General features: G+C 32.5%; 1 long non-coding RNA gene across 1 annotated transcript; it reads left to right on the top strand.

The window, feature by feature from the left end:
- Window positions 1–6,874: 6,874 nt before the first annotated feature.
- LOC127853493 (uncharacterized) lies at window positions 6,875–10,204 on the top strand. The gene is made up of 4 exons (XR_008036634.1): window positions 6,875–7,098; window positions 7,679–7,723; window positions 8,020–8,230; window positions 10,149–10,204. It is a non-coding gene; the product is annotated as an uncharacterized LOC127853493 (long non-coding RNA).
- Window positions 10,205–13,864: the final 3,660 nt, after the last annotated feature.

The following is a 13,864-nucleotide window of genomic DNA, read 5'->3' as shown; positions in this document are numbered from 1 at the left end:
CTGTGCAATTTCTCTATCGGATTCCGGATGCCCGTTGTTATTTTCGTCTTGTGAAGTGTTCGATGTAATTTACTCTTTGTTTCCGATACGTTTATTCAGATTGACTCTAAGTCTTTGTATCTTTTACTCTAGGTCGAATGAATAGGATTTCGCCTAGACCAGTTCCGATGATAGATCTTCGATATCGTTATGGTTGACGATCTTATCATTGAGCATTCTCACTTCTGCTTTTAACTTTGTTTTGTCCACTAGAAAACATTTATTTATACGAACGTTTGCACATGGATAGGGATTTTACGAAGATAAATACTTGACAAGTTTAGAGACTTGCCATTGTTTGCATGCAATATTTAGATACACTATATTTCTTTTCTTGAACATGCCTTTATAAAATTGTCATTTAAGTAATAACGATTGATTAACAAACACAGCAGTATACACCCCATAGTATAACGTAATGTTTCGTAGAAACCCAAACGTTGGGTATGTGAAGTAACTGATTATTAACAGTGAACCAGTAAATTCCTGACCCAATTGCAGATATGGAGAAAACTACGTTAGTAATAAATACTTATTAGTTTTATAACGCGGCTAAGACAACCGAAACATTGAGCCAGTGGTTTGCCAATTCCCTGATATTCGATTTATTCCAGCATTTGGAAATATTCTGTCTTTATTTTAAAAGTTAAAACAAATCATGGCTTAGACAAAATACAGACAACATCAAATGACGTAATTTAAGCAATCTTTTTAACAAGGTTGAAACATACATACATGTACTTGGATCTGATGAGATATTATTTCGTTATTGCGTGCATACATGTGGGATAAAGCTGTGTTCAACCAAACATCACATTTAAAAGCGTAGAGTTTCCATGTTGGCATCCATGTAGTGTTATTAAAATCACTTAACACATAAAATATGTGAGGACTTCTATGTGAGTCTATTTTTCTCATTGTTTAATTTTCATTTTATTCGATCAAAAAGGTTTTGGTAGGTACGTATTTATACGTTTTTAATAAAGTATGATGTATTATTATGTAAGATTTTCACATGCCTATATCTGCGTAATTTTAGATGCATTTAAATTTGAACGCTTTATATCCTGATCGGGCTATAATTTTTTAAAAGCCCTTACAGCGGGCAATGGTATGGGTATTCACTAAAATCCGTTTAAGCTAATAATATGAAGGCGCTTATTAACAAATATTAAACAATTCAATGAGCGCTTGATGATCGCTTGATGTTCAAATACAATCTTCACGTTTCATTTGTGTTTTTTTATGTTGAATACAAAATGTATGTTTGGTTTATACAATAAACAGCATAGGCATCTTTCGAGATACGGCAAAGCTTGCGTTCTTGAAAAGTAATGTCAAACTCGGCCTTCAGCCTATGCAGGCAATCATTCGCCTCAAAGTGCAATATTTGCTATACCCTTCAAGTGCATATGACATTTATAAAATATCACCGTATACCTGAATCACTAAGTAAGATTTGTATAAATGCCCCATTCTCGTCCTACCGTATCGCTCAACTGATAACAGGAGAGCAATTGCAATCGGCCACCTTAAAGAAATCTTCAGATAGGATAAACAAAGCATCTGTAATAAATTTAAACTGTCAAAACCTAAAACCGATCAGGAAGTTAAACATGGTTTTGGTTTCGTTTGTCTGTTTACCCTTGGTGTATTCCAAGTCATCTATTCGTGTTTTATTATTTCACCACTGAGAACAGATCTTCACAGCGGAAGTACGGTCGACAGAATATATTACATGCATGTAACATTGTCGAGCGAAAGCAATATGTATTAATCAAATTTTGAATCGTAAAATGTTCTCATTTTCTACATAGTGTTCTTGAATAAGCTTCTACAAAATGTTAATGTATTTTAGGTATGCATATTTAAATAAACTTCAAACTTCATTTATTGTTTTGTCGGAATAAATAACCTATAAATATTTTTAAAAAAATACAAACACAACAAAAAAGAGCAATTTTCATGTTTACAGAATTCGTGTACACGTTTATGCTGCACGCAATGTGTCATTTAGGCACCGATTTCGTCTTTAGATATCGGCACAAACTGCAAGAAAAACACTGTCTTTTAAGCACTTAATATATTTGCAAATATATTTCAAAAATTTGAGATCTTTGCAAAAATAAAGTTCTTAAAGCTGAGTTAACATTCTGTCTAGCCCGTGTGTAAACCAATGTATAACCCGTTGATCCTGAACCATGTTACTGTGAGACTAACGAGCAAGTCTTCATAATAAAATGTCAGAGTATGTTACGCGTTTTATAATTATCGTTAATCATTTGTATTTAGAATTAGTGTACATGCTTCAAAACAGTTGACAAGGTTTATACAAAATGTGCTTAGGTTGTAATTGTTTCGACTGAGACTTATGTCTATGTTATATATAATTGGATTTATGTTTCAGATAAGATGTGCTAAGCTTATGGTTGTTTGAATGAAAATGATGTTTGTATGCAAAAAAAATGTTTGCAAAGCTAAACGTGATATTTTATATAGCTAATTGAATACATGTCTTCAAGGTAACATACACAGCTTAATGTATATTACTTAAGACGTTAAACGATTAACTTTTTTTCTGCAAATGATGTTTGATTGTTTGAATGAGGATGATACTTTCATCTGATGGACCATCTAAAATGTTTTAAGCTGTTTTAGGTAGCCATCTACCAAGCGGTAACTTTGACTGATTTACTCAGGTTAGATTGTACTTTGATTTACTATTGCTAATCCGTGAATCATACATGTTCGTTTTATCGAAACGAACCCTTCATGCGAAAATATCACAAAGTGATTGGGTTGACATTTATAAGTCCTCTACCGGTTTCACCGGAGGGAACTTATGGTTTGCGGTCTGTGTGTCCGTCAGTCCGTCAGTCCGTCTGTCTGTGAGTCTGTCACACATGGCTCTCATGAAGAGTCCGATGTTATCCGTTATAGGTAGTAGCCAATTCTGAATGTACATCATAGTTACCATTCATTGTTGATACGGACAATCAAAGAGAATTCAACACATTCCATTTGGAGAACGACCACAACTCATCCACTCGATCGCTTGGTGGAACAGTGCAGACCACATACTTGGTGTGTCTAGTTCGAGAACCAAAATCGATTTGTTAATTTTTCTTCTTATACGATAATTATTTGTATATCAAGTAAACAATATTTTGGAACATGGTTATCTGTAATCATTCGCGTTGACTCTATCTAAATTTGTATCTTAATTACAATGTCTATCTGTATCAGACGATACTGCTTCTCAGAGTAGCCCCACTGAGGCCACGAGTGAACGAAGATGCAAAATAGTAATGGTATTACTTCTTTTTCGTTAACACATTCAATACCTTTGACAAATGCGTCAACATTTATAAGTTATATTAAATTTTAATATAATTTATGTGAGTCTATTTTTCTCATTGTTTAATTTTCATTTTATTCGATCAAAAAGGTTTTGGTAGGTACGTATTTATACGTTTTTAATAAAGTATGATGTATTATTATGTAAGATTTTCACATGCCTATATCTGCGTAATTTTAGATGCATTTAAATTTGAACGCTTTATATCCTGATCGGGCTATAATTTTTTAAAAGCCCTTACAGCGGGCAATGGTATGGGTACTCACTAAAATCCGTTTAAGCTAATAATATGAAGGCGCTTATTAACAAATATTAAACAATTCAATGAGCGCTTGATGATCGCTTGATGTTCAAATACAATCTTCACGTTTCATTTGTGTTTTTTTATGTTGAATACAAAATGTATGTTTGGTTTATACAATAAACATCATAGGCATCTTTCGAGATACGGCAAAGCTTGCGTTCTTGAAAAGTAATGTCAAACTCGGCCTTCAGCCTATGCAGGCAATCATTCGCCTCAAAGTGCAATATTTGCTATACCCTTCAAGTGCATATGACATTTATAAAATATCACCGTATACCTGAATCACTAAGTAAGATTTGTATAAATGCCCCATTCTCGTCCTACCGTATCGCTCAACTGATAACAGGAGAGCAATTGCAATCGGCCACCTTAAAGAAATCTTCAGATAGGATAAACAAAGCATCTGTAATAAATTTAAACTGTCAAAACCTAAAACCGATCAGGAAGTTAAACATGGTTTTGGTTTCGTTTGTCTGTTTACCCTTGGTGTATTCCAAGTCATCTATTCGTGTTTTATTATTTCACCACTGAGAACAGATCTTCACAGCGGAAGTACGGTCGACAGAATATATTACATGCATGTAACATTGTCGAGCGAAAGCAATATGTATTAATCAAATTTTGAATCGTAAAATGTTCTCATTTTCTACATAGTGTTCTTGAATAAGCTTCTACAAAATGTTAATGTATTTTAGGTATGCATATTTAAATAAACTTCAAACTTCATTTATTGTTTTGTCGGAATAAATAACCTATAAATATTTTAAAAAAAATACAAACACAACAAAAAAGAGCAATTTTCATGTTTACAGAATTCGTGTACACGTTTATGCTGCACGCAATGTGTCATTTAGGCACCGATTTCGTCTTTAGATATCGGCACAAACTGCAAGAAAAACACTGTCTTTTAAGCACTTAATATATTTGCAAATATATTTCAAAAATTTGAGATCTTTGCAAAAATAAAGTTCTTAAAGCTGAGTTAACATTCTGTCTAGCCCGTGTGTAAACCAATGTATAACCCGTTGATCCTGAACCATGTTACTGTGAGACTAACGAGCAAGTCTTCATAATAAAATGTCAGAGTATGTTACGCGTTTTATAATTATCGTTAATCATTTGTATTTAGAATTAGTGTACATGCTTCAAAACAGTTGACAAGGTTTATACAAAATGTGCTTAGGTTGTAATTGTTTCGACTGAGACTTATGTCTATGTTATATATAATTGGATTTATGTTTCAGATAAGATGTGCTAAGCTTATGGTTGTTTGAATGAAAATGATGTTTGTATGCAAAAAAAATGTTTGCAAAGCTAAACGTGATATTTTATATAGCTAATTGAATACATGTCTTCAAGGTAACATACACAGCTTAATGTATATTACTTAAGACGTTAAACGATTAACTTTTTTTCTGCGTTTGATGTTTGATTGTTTGAATGAGGATGATACTTTCATCTGATGGACCATCTAAAATGTTTTAAGCTGTTTAGGTAGCCATCTACCAAGCGGTAACTTTGACTGATTTACTCAGGTTAGATTGTACTTTGATTTACTATTGCTAATCCGTGAATCATACATGTTCGTTTTATCGAAACGAACCCTTCATGCGAAAATATCACAAAGTGATTGGGTTGACATTTATAAGTCCTCTACCGGTTTCACCGGAGGGAACTTATGGTTTGCGGTCTGTGTGTCCGTCAGTCCGTCAGTCCGTCTGTCTGTGAGTCTGTCACACATGGCTCTCATGAAGAGTCCGATGTTATCCGTTATAGGTAGTAGCCAATTCTGAATGTACATCATAGTTACCATTCATTGTTGATACGGACAATCAAAGAGAATTCAACACATTCCATTTGGAGAACGACCACAACTCATCCACTCGATCGCTTGGTGGAACAGTGCAGACCACTTACTTGGTGTGTCTAGTTCGAGAACCAAAATCGATTTGTTAATTTTTCTTCTTATACGATAATTATTTGTATATCAAGTAAACAATATTTTGGAACATGGTTATCTGTAATCATTCGCGTTGACTCTATCTAAATTTGTATCTTAATTACAATGTCTATCTGTATCAGACGATACTGCTTCTCAGAGTAGCCCCACTGAGGCCACGAGTGAACGAAGATGCAAAATAGTAATGGTATTACTTCTTTTTCGTTAACACATTCAATACCTTTGACAAATGCGTCAACATTTATAAGTTATATTAAATTTTACTTTAATGATTTTCAGATAATTTCTAAAAACAGTCAACACGAGGGACACAGACGTTGACATTCATAAAAAGTAATGTAAAGTCCAACCCTTGCTATTTTAAGTCAGCACTAATCATATATGCCACCACAATAAAAGGCTTCTGACATGCCGCTGTTCATCGTCATCGCCTTGATGGACTCAAATGTCTTCATTTATATTATCGTTTTCGTCGATATGATTCATTGTTAATGTGTAATAATAGATAAATCATTAATTAGGGTTTAAATCTGCCGATACATAATCTGTATATTTTCATTCAAATTATGATAACTTAAAGCGAGACTATACGAGTGTGTCAAATATGTATGAATTTATATAAAATGTGTAAACAAAACTTACTAAACATATATTTCAATATAAATTAAAATAAAAGTTTAAAAGAACATGTGTCATAAAAATGCGAATAAAGCCAGATATTTAATTCTGAAATCGAACATGTCTGTACAGTCGAATTCGCCAGCATGTATATCATGCATGTACGATGTGAATCTAAATTTAGTTTAAAGGTTCATTTTAAATTCCTGCAACGGTATCTATTCATACGACACACGAACACTTACTCCGATCCTAATAAAAAAACGAATGCTTCTGTTATTGTAGGACATATGTACGAAACATTTTCGTCACAATCGGCTCGGGGCGCTAATTTGTCTTTGCTGTATTTTATGAAATTCGTCTTCCATGTTTAATTTGTATTGCCCATTTTGTGTTATTGTAACATATTTTTATCAATATATTACAATTTAACACATATACAAATCGTATAGTCGCGCTTTAATGCGCTATTCAAACTGTTTACCGTTCTTGTGTTTATTAACTGGTAAAATAGTTTGTTCAAAGCTTTCTGTTCTCCAAGATTTGATAACATTCTTTTTCGTTTATAACAGCATATCGATGTTTTGAAGTTCGTTATCAGTACAGTGTTTACAGGATAGGTTAGATGAAACTTTATTGAGTACATATTTTTAACCGCGTTGAAATGATAAAACACCTGTAATAAGTATTGATGTGATTTTCGTAACCCCGCTTAAAATATTTGTTTATTCAATATGGAAACTAATTAACATGCACATGACAGTTATATATCTAAGTGAAACAGTGAACGAGTGGATATTGGCATACTTTGCAAACGAGGTTCGACAAGTGCATTTTTAAATATATTAAGGCTAGATATACATATCTACAAGTAAATAACTTTTTTTCTCATTTTGTGTAATTAAATATTTTGTAGACAATTATTTTGTTCGATTACCATTTCATTAGGGATAAAATCTATCCTTAAAATTGAATTGTCAGAAATGTGGTACTGGATCATTAACTTAGTTCTGCAATAGCATGTATAATTTTATTTGCTATTAAATGGCACTAAAGTGGACGGTTATTTGGGTAAAACTATCATGTTACCCTTAAAACTACTGTATTTTAATGGAAATGTAGGTGTTAATGCATCGGTGTCCTAATTATCTTAAGTCTACTTGTCGGAAAAATGTAATTGACCCCCTGTAATTTTTTAAACAAAACAACACTCACAATTTGTGAATAAATCTCCTTGCTTTTAGGAATGGAAATTTCACTATAACACACACTACGCTAACTCAAAACTATTTTATGTTATATTGTTTTCGATATCTAAAATTGATTTAATTTTCTGTATAAGACGAGTTTTGGGATGTAAGATTGGAATTAAATGTTGTTATTAAATATTTTATTTCAGATTTAAAAGAAAATGCGCGGGCCTTGTATGCGCTTTTTGTTGACGGTACGGTGTTTTTTCAAAGACTAGCTTATTGATAACCGCACCCAACATCATTTGTAAAAACCACTTTCATTTATGCCATAATAAATGTATTGATTAGCTAAAACTTGTATTTTGATTTTACTCATAATCCATTTTTAACACTGACACCCTTATTTTTAAAAAATACAAATACTTCTATATGAAATAGTTTTTACCTTTGTGGTTTGAATAACCGCGGTTATTTTAACGTATGGATATATGATGTCATGGTTATACTATTGATTAATGCGTTTGATGTTCGTTTGTTCATACTTCAGGTTGCTGTCGTCGCAAATGCTTCAATTGTCACCTACTCAACTGAAACAGCATCAGTAATGACAACTGTTACACCTCCCTCAAATACTGATCAAACAGAAAACGTTTTCAGTCTTACACATACTCCACCATCAGATGTTAATAAAACAAGCATTACATTTTCTGCATCTGAAATAAGCCCAGCATATCCACCAACACATTCTACAATAACAAGTAAGTAATAGTATGATTTTAAGTCTGACTAAACTTGTGTATTTGCTTTGTCAACTTAAACGTGTTCAACATGCATTCCGAACCATATTGCCAACTGAAGCTATTTGTTAAATTATAGACCTGGTCCAGAATATTTAAAAATTAACCTTCATCTTATAATGTAGAAGTATGAAAATATTAGGAAGAAACATAAACACGATCCAAACTTCAATTGGTATATACACTTGAGTTATTAATGCTTTTAATATGGTGGTGATAGCATGTCTTATCATTTGTTCTTATAATTGTGTCTTGTTCTGAGAAAACTAGGCTTAATGCATGTGCGTAAAGTGTCGTCCCAGATTAGCCTGTGCAGTCCGCACAGGCTAATCAGGGACGACACTTTCCGCTTAAACTAGATTTTCGGTAAAAAGGGACTTCCTTTAAACGGAAAATACCATTTAAGCGGAAAGTGTCGTCCCTGATAAGCCTGTGCGGACTGCACAGTCTAATCTGGGACGACACTTTACGCACATGCATTATGACCAGCTTTCACAGAACAAGACACAATGACATTTTAAATCAAGTTTACTCTGAGCAGAATAAAAATAATAACCATATTTTATCTACAAAACTGCGGCGCGATCTTTATTCAAGGCAAGTGTAATTTGTCGAACGTTATCTTTAACATTGCTTAAATAAAAATCCCAGTTATAAATAGTTATTAATCGAAAAACTAGGTCATCAATTTGTGAACACATTTGATTGATTCATAAAGTCGTATTCATGAGAAACAATTAAGTGCATTTTTTAAAGTGAGTAAGGATATTCCCATTATTGTTCTATTTAAAACTCTGACATATATAACTGAAGTATAATAACGAGAATTTATAGAAAAACATGCACATGGTGTCCGTATGTATATTTTTGACAGTGTTGTTTTTCTACCTTATAAATAGAAATTTTCATTTTCTGAATCTGTGACAAAAGTGGATAAGTGTCGATTATTTTGAAATTCCGTGCTAAAGTGCCTACAATATACTAATTACATAGGTTGCTTAGGTTTTGAAAACTTAACTTATTTGGAGGTACAAACTAAGCTTACCTGTTAAAAAGTAGTTTAAATTCAAAAACCGGTTTTATTATATTTATCTTCCGTCTTTGCAAAAGCCATCAATATGAAAGCTCAGAAATATTGGTACAATTCTATGAAGCTGTCTGTGTAATGAATGACAAAATTGTATAATTTATAAAGGCCAATTATATTTTGTGCAGGCTTATCATTTACGGTCACGATTTAACGAATCCAATACAGCTTAAGAGATTAGGTGGATAACAATAAAGAATACCTTTTTAAAAGCACATTTATTTTTTTGTTTACATATTGTTTTGTTTCTTTCTTGTTATTTTAATCGAACAAAATAAAATGGTACATGGTTGACTAAATATGCACTAGCTTATAGCTTAGCATATTAAGAATCCCAATTGTTACCAAATTAAGTTAGTATGATGTTAAGAAGTATTTAAGATAGTGTACTAATTTTCAGTTATAAATTGTCGTCACTTTTTGCCTTGTCGAATGCAACTGGCACGAACAATGGTTCAAATTTAAAAAGGTTCACTGAACTCATAGGATTCATTCAAAGTATAAAAAATGGGCTATTCAAAGGTTAACTTGCTTCCGAACCGCAAACGTTGCCCAAAGTTATTTTCAATATTCAGTGTGTTAAAGATATGGAAATAAATAACATTTAATGCCGGTGGCTTAAATAGTTTCAATGACAGTTATACTGACATATATGCACAGAAAGATCCATCAATTCCAAACGTATTCTTCAGATCAATGAATTTTGAGTTTTTAGAAATATACTTTCAATGCAATCATGTAGATATTAGATCCCATAGTTAATTTTTTTTTTACCTGTTTTATGGCGATTAGCGTGCTCAAATTTTATGGATATACCATCTGAAAGTGGATACGCTAACTTTACGGAACATATGCCTGTTAATACAACGATAAGCATTTATTGCTATCCCGGATACGAATTACATGGAGATCCTCACGTTGTATGTCAGACCAATGGAACATGGTCAAGTGTACCGGAGTGCACATTAATAAGTAAGTTCAAGTTTTTATTACACTACTTTTTGCCCGAGACGTTGGGATAATAGTTTAAGACTTGTTCTTACACTTATAAAATCATTCATCAATATTTGCTTTACAGACACATTATACAAAATAATAATTTCAAAATGTATCTAATGCATAAGTTAGATATATTATTGATAAACCGACAAAAGTGCAGAGCTAAAAATGTAGTTACTTTACTTTGCAATTGTAAACGTACACTTAATCATTATAATCAACGAACCTATATTAACAGTCAGTTTATGCCGAATTCATATCATTCTGAAATTAATAATCATCCTACTACTATTATTATTTAGAATGTTCAACGCCACCAGAAATCAACACAACCACCACGTATTCGAACTGGACCAATGAGGTGAAGGGAAACATGACCCTGGAAATAGGCTGCTTTCCCGGATATAATCTAACAGCGAGTGGCATCGTTCGGTGTTCTAAAACTGACCAGTGGTCTTCTGTGCCTGATTGCAAGAGTGTCTGTATGTATAGACTTAAACGTTTGCTTAACAATTAAATTTCAAACGATTTTTATGAAATCAAAGTTTGTTTTCTGAAGTAATTCATCAGGAATGTTTTTTGAAATTATTGAAAAGGCTCTATGTACATTCCAATAAAATAGTTCACATACCGTGACAGTTTCGATCCAACATTGGTTAATCTTCAACAGACTGTGACTGAAACAATATAACACTCCAGTGCAGTTACGAACCATATAGCTAGGAAAAACCATGTCATTGACTGGGAGGGGGTGAAAGTGATAGATAGGGAAAACAATACCGCACTCAGAACACTTCCGTAATCGGTAGCGATAGCTAAGCAGAGGCGGGTAAAGAACAGGGACGAGGGGGGCTACCAACTGAGCCCCATCTACAGGCCTTTGTTAACTGCTTGGATCCAGTCCGGCAGTAAGCCCGCTCTGTGACGTTCACTTCCCGCGAAGTCACAGTCTGATGAAGATTATCCAATGGTGAATCGAAAATGCAATATTTTCTTGGAATGTACAAAGAACCTTTTCAATGAAGTTCGTTTTATTTGATCTAGAACATTTTGTAAAATATTAAAACGTTGTATTTTAAGTATATTATTATCAAATACGTACATGTGTATGTATACACAATTTTCCCGGTGATCTCTAACCTCGACTACTCGATAAAGTTCAACAATTACTTTAATGTATAAATTACTCTACAAAGTCCTTATGTGCAGATACAAGATCATTAAATGCACATTTCAATGCACTTACAGTACATTTGCCAATACAATGTTTCATTCGGTTTGCTTATTTTGACAACGTTTTGCAACAAGCAGTTTGCTCTGTCGGAATAATTATGCAGTATACATTTTTATATGCAATTTTTGAAAAATTGAAATACCAACCGTCCAATCCATCCCTCGCTTTCTCTCATTTGCTGACAAATCAATTAGGTACCTCTTGTAATGAGATAGTAATGCACTTGTATAATTAATGAACCTGAAACGACCATATTAAATCAATTAGAAATAAAACATAACACAGAATTAAATGATAAACTTCACAATATTCAAGTAATTGTTATATACAAAGTTAAATATACGGGTGAGTGTAAATATGTATCGTAAATAAATATAGAAAACAGAGAAACAACTTCATTGTTTTTCAATATCACTTTACTCAACTTACTTTATTTGTAAATATGTATGACATTTTTATTAACATGCAAACAAAGAATGTTAAATCAATGCAATAAAGTTGTCTTCTCGCCGCAAATTTTTTGACGATTCTTAAAAAATACTTACAATGAAATCCTGTAGGGATTTCTTTCCCGTATTTTACTTTGTGTATGATATATTTTCATAAGTTTGCCCCGAGATTATGGGAATACCAACTGAGAGTCGATATTGTGATTTGACGGAATCATATGGAGACATGCCCGTTAATACAACGATACAAGTTGATTGCTATCCCGGATACGAATTACATGGAGACCCTCACGTTGTATGTCAGACCAATGGAACATGGTCAAGGGTACCGGACTGCACATTTATAAGTAAGTTCCTAGTTTTATAAAACGAAGTCTTGTCCGAGATGTTTTACTAATATGTTATTATATATACTTTCAAAACAATCATATCATAATTTCCCCCATATTTCTTCGACATACAAATAATGAAAAAAAGTCGTTTATTTAAGTCGTGCAAATCAATATTAATACAAACCAGTAAATATGTTAATATCAGTAGAAATATTTTAGATATTTAATTATTTAAAACAAAGTACAGAGCTAGACGTGTGGTTTGTTTACTGAGTCTTTTAAAAGTGGTAGACCTATACTCAAACATTATATTTTATAATCCTCTCAGTTAGTTTTAGCGGCTATTATTATATTAATCACCAATTGTACTATACATGTATTATTAATCAATATTTTGCCTACAGAATGCTTAAATCCACCAGACATCGACCCAGTAAGCTCTTATTCTAACTGGACCGATAAGGTGATAAATATGACTGGAAACATAACTCTGGAAATCGGCTGCTATCCCGGATATAATCTAACAGAGAATGGTTTCGTTCGATGTACTAACACTGACCAGTGGTCTTCTGTGCCTAACTGCAGCATTGTTTGTATGTACAGACTTAAAAGTTTTGCTTTAGTATTGCATGACAGGCGATTATTATAAAACCAGTTCGTATTATTGTATCTTTCATATTTTGTCAAATGTAACACTGTTATGTTTTAAATAGTATTGCGATTTTTAATATACGCGACTACTCTGTTAATATAAATCATATTTAATTTATAATCATACAACATTTTTTCAATACAAATATACAGCATATTTCATTAGATAACATTTAACATTATTTTGATTGATGCATGATACTTATATATTGCCATAGTTGAATTGCAACCAAGACAATACGTTGCAAGAACGATATCTTCGTAAATGTAAACGTAAATGTAATTGTAGTGTATTTTGCTGTTTATTTTATCTTGCTATAAGTATTGATGTTCGTATTTTTATTAACTGTTTGTTATGGTGATGAAATAATGCACACGTCGTTGATTTGTAGACTGCAATGATGTGAATTTTCAAAACGGAAACATTACTCCCAGTCTACCAGTGTCAGCAAACTCTTCCATTAACTTTACATGTAATATTGGTTATGAATTAGAGGGGAACGAATCTTCAGCATGTAATTACAAAGGAATTTTAGACAGCGTTCCGGAATGTCATCTCAAAAGTACGAATATTATTATATTTTATAACACTTTTGCATCGTAATGAGATCATGTTTAATGTTTAAAACATGAAACGATAAGATGGATATATAAACCGGAAGCATTTTTTAATAATATCGATGTTTAATAATAATTATTATTATTTAAGTAGAAGAAGTACGTGTAGTACTAGTAGCAATAGAAGTAGTAGTAGTAGTAATAGAAGTAGAAGTAGTAGAAGAAGTAGTAGTAGTAGTAGTAGTAGTAGTAGTAGTGTTAGTAGTAATAGTAGTAGTAGTAGTA

Source organism: Dreissena polymorpha, chromosome 12 (genome assembly GCF_020536995.1).
Source record: "Dreissena polymorpha isolate Duluth1 chromosome 12, UMN_Dpol_1.0, whole genome shotgun sequence".
Classification (NCBI taxonomy): domain Eukaryota; kingdom Metazoa; phylum Mollusca; class Bivalvia; order Myida; family Dreissenidae; genus Dreissena; species Dreissena polymorpha.
This window is presented reverse-complemented; position numbering and strand designations above follow the sequence as displayed.